This window comes from Rhagoletis pomonella, unplaced genomic scaffold (genome assembly GCF_013731165.1).
Source record: "Rhagoletis pomonella isolate Grant_MI unplaced genomic scaffold, Rhpom_1.0 Rhpom_scaffold_00009, whole genome shotgun sequence".
Lineage (NCBI taxonomy): Eukaryota > Metazoa > Arthropoda > Insecta > Diptera > Tephritidae > Rhagoletis > Rhagoletis pomonella.
In genome coordinates, this window is record NW_023458563.1 from 36,719,257 (window position 1) to 36,724,029 (window position 4,773).

Here is a 4,773-nt window from a genome sequence, read left to right on the forward strand (position 1 = left end):
AATCAAAGTGGCACTTTCTATTTAAAAGTGTTCACTTTGACATTTAAGAATTTAGAAGTGTAAACAAGATACAAGAATGACCAGTCAGGGTAAAATTATACCGGAAAACGACTTGCTGCGAATTTTTGGCAACGATATCCAAATTAATGAGCAGGGTGATTTAGCGTACACGTGTGTTGAGGAAGAAACGGATCTCCTTAATCTGCTAAAGGAGTTTGATCTGGAAACACTTTTTCTTGGCCTAAAAAGTAAGTAAAAGTTCTTCGGCAATATTAACACTTATGCATTATTATTAATGTTCCTTAGATGCTGGAATAACTTTTCGAAGCTTAAAATATTTGTCGAAAGAAGACATTGCGGAAGCAGTAAAAAATATTGGTCTTCGAGCAGAGTTTAGAGAAAAGTTGTTTTTCTGGCGCAAGTCAAAGTTAAATATAATATTAATTTTGAAGCTTATTTGCGACGTTAAGCACGTACATATATACAATTACCATTTCAATATTACTACGTTTATAATTTAGCAAACTTATTTTTTCAGTTTGGAATAGAAGACGAAACGTTGAGCCAGACTTCAAAAGTTGTTGGTTGGCTAGAAAAAAACCATCACAAAGATTCACCTTGTTCTTCAAATAATTCAATAAGAAACGCATTTGGATCACAGGTAGGAATATACAGTAAAAGGTTTTGTATTAAATTTTATGATAAATTGCATTGCAGCCCCTTTCAACATTTTTAAACGATAACTCAGCCGGAAAACAACTTATTCAATATTATGAGGAAAGGGCATGTTTTACGAATAAGCAACGCGATGCCCTCATTAAAATAATTTTAGAAGATGTCATGTTAACAAAGACAAAGCTTAGACCAGAACACTTTGCTAGTATTTTGGAAGAAATAATTGGTTTATTTCCCAAAAAAGAGTCCCAGGTATTATTAAAAACGATATATTTAAAAGAACATATTGTAAACTGATTTCTTTCAGGATTATTACTACATTCCTCGTCAAAGAAAAAAAAACCCATCAGGCAAGCTCTATTCCAAATATTTTAATTTAAAGACAAAGATTAGAAGGAGTAGTCCATCTGCGGAAAGATCTCTTTCGAGTGAAGTACGTGATCCATTAGTAGAAGAAAATGTTGAAGTTGACGAAACGCTGTCGTTATGTTTAAAAACTTCGCTTCAAAAAGATGTCAGTAATTAGGATGTGGTTATTGACAAATGGCAAAAAACATTTACTTTTCGGAAGAAGGATTTGGCAAAGCTTTCGAATTCTGATTTTTTGCAGGAGTGGCCAATTTTAAAAGACTCCAGAGCACCATTTCTGGTATTTAAAAAGAACTTTAACACAAAATTCAAGGATATACAAATTTTTATATTTTTTTTAGATTAATCTAGATTTTAATTTGATTTATCCACAAAAAGATAATCTTTTAAAAACAAAGTGGGATAATTTTAAAACCAAGATAGTGAACTACTACTATGCCAACATACGGAATCAGCAATCAATAGATCTTCTGAACCAAGCAAAAACGACGAAAAAAATTGGTAAGTTGTTGTTAAATTAATAAAATAACACTAAATAATATTTTTTTTTAGATTGTCAAGACTACATTTTTACAATTCTTCTCAATTCAGTTCTGCTGCCTTCAGCAAGATTTAGTGTAGATGGAAATACAAAAAAGAAAGCCACCATTAAAGATGCTAATGAAAGCTTCGTATTGCAGTTAACAACAATTAGCGATTACTCAATACGAATAAAAGAAATTATCGGTAAATATTTTTATAATAAATTGACTGTACAGCCGTTTATAATTGTGGTAGGAGACTCTGAGGACGATCTTAAAACCTTTTATATTTACTTTGACAAAACTTTGTACAAACTAAATTCTTTTATTGAAAGTTTGGATATATGCTTTAAAATCTTTCACGTGTTTAATCTTAAATATCCTAAGATCTGCGAAATGCCATGGATGTTTATCCAAAAGTATTTTTATGAATTAGATTCAAAATTTGATTTAAAAAGTTCAAATCTTACTTCATTGTTAACACACATGAATGAAAAAAATTAAATTTTGTAAATTTTTCGATTGTAATAATGTATAAATGTTTCAGATGTTTTCAGTTATTTAAAAGTGTTGATGTGCTAATAAGACATTTAAAACACATGCATTTATTGTCAAATAGAGATAAACTTCAATGCGAACAATATAAATGTAAGCAAATTTTTTCTAACTTTAGTTCTCTAAAGCGACATTTGTTAACACATAAGAATATAATTTACACTTTACAAACACCAACAGAGTTACCCGCCACATCCTCCGGAATTAGGTTAGATGAACCCATTTTATCAGATGAACCTATCATAGTAACAATGCCAGACACAAGTTCACAATTTCATATAAATAGAGAACAAACCATAACGGATTTCAAAAATAAGTCTTTAGCTTTATGTCTGCAACTATATTCAAAAAGTACCATGCCAAGAAAAGATGTTTTAAATACACAAAGCATGGTATCAGATTTACTAGGAACAGTTTCTGCTACAATCAGAAATATTATTTCAAATTCAAACAGTAACTTATTACCCGAACTACAAAACGATATTGACTGTATTCTTAACTTTTGTGATGATCCATTTATGGAAATAAAATCTGAACATCGAATAATTACAGTTTTGAAGGCAATGAATTTATATGAAAGCCCAAAGTCTTTTGTAATTCTTAATGAAATAGCTGACACAGTTGTTCAGGGAAACCCTACACTCGATAGTAAAAAGCTTAGCATTCAAATAATGCCATTAAAATTTCAATTTAAAGCACTTTTTGAGTTACCTAATGTTTTACAAATGACTTTAGAAAATACAGAAAAGTTTTTAGCAGATACTAATTTTTCAAATTTTTGTAATGGCCAAATTTTTCATTCAATTAAATTAAAATTTGATTCTCAACTGGTAATACCCTATGTTTTATATTTTAATGCCTTTCAAATAAATAACGCTCTTGGTAGTCACACATTCTCAATTTGCGGTTGTTATTACAATTTCCCTACTATGCCACAATATATACTCTCAAAACTTGATTTTATTTTTAATGCTGCTTTTATATCTACAAAAGATTTGAAATGTTGTGGAAACAGAACGTCCTTCTTCCATTTACTTGAAGAGCTTAAATCATTGGAGGAAGGGATATTAATTCAATCATTTGATCAGACTTTCAAAGTACATTTAGTTTTAGGCCTTATAGTTGGAGATAATTTAGGTGTAAATAGTATTTTGGGTTTTGTGCAATCTTTTAATGCCAAGCGTTACTGTCGAGCATGTACAACTACTAAAGATCAAATTAAAATTGATGTTTCAGAAAACGAACAACTGCTAAGAACTTAGATTCAATACGAAGATGACTTATTTAACAATAAATTTCAAGACACCGGTGTCAAAACAGTTTGTATTTTTAATGAGTTAAAAAGCTTTCACGTAACAAATAACATTTGCTTTGACATTATGCATGACGTTTTAGAAGGGATTTGCGTATATGATATTTGCAACATAATCTTGGGTTTGGTAAATGACAAAATTATTTCATTAGACATTATTAACAGCAGAAAAAAATTTTTTCAGTTTGGAAATATTGAAATAGGAAATATTTCGCAGCCTCTCCTTATGGACCGACTTCAATCGTACAACTTAAAAATGACAGCTAGTGAGGTTTTATGCTTTACAAATTTTCTTCCACTCATGATAGGAGATTTAATTTCACCAGACGTGAAGCATTGGAAACTGTTGGTGTTGCTAATAGAAATAGTAGATTTATTATTTGATTCTAGTTTTTCTAATTTCGATCTAGATAAGTTAAAAAATTTAATTAAAGCACATCATCAATTACATATTCTACTTTACGGTAATTTGAAACCTAAGCATCATTTTTTGGTGCACTACCCACGCGCAATTGAGAAATGTGGTCCTCTCAAGTTTGTCTGGGCAATGCGTTTCGAGGCAAAACATAAAGATGCAAAAATATATTTTAACAATATAACATCTCGAGTAAATCCTGCTTATACAGCGGCTATGAAAAGTCCTTTTTGTTTTTCAAATTTTTTACATAAGTATAAAGATGGGTTTCCGCATGCTTTTAACACTGAAACATTTATTACAAAGGACTTAACAAAAGAAGAATATTTTCCTAAAATATTGAACTTTGAAAATATTAACTATCAATCTGTTTATGTTTCGACTATAATACATTATAAAGGAATCGAATATAAACAAAATAATTTTTTAGCATTACTGAATGAAATAAATTGTTGTATCTATAAAATCAAACTTTTTATTTACGAAAATGAAATTATTTACGTTCTATGTTATCCTATTGAAATTATTAAATTTGATGCACATTTTCAATCTTACGAGACTGGTATAAAACAAAATTGCCTTAAACTGATTAACATATCACATTTCACAAGCCTGCCTATGAATTTACATCAAATTAACAATGGAAAGACATATGCAAGATTAAAAAAGATATAATAATATAATGGTTTATTTTTTAATTTTAAATTAAATTATTTTATTTAATGAATTATAAATGAGTTATAAATAAGTTATTTCATAGATATGAAATAAATTTAAATTTAAATATGTTTGAATAAAAAAATGTGAATTAAAAACAATTAAAATAGTGTGTTTTCTTTAAAGTTTATAGTGAAAGCTTTTAAATTGCATTTGAAAGTGTTCACTCTCAAAATAAAATCTAAAGCTTTTAATTTGAGGTTGAATGT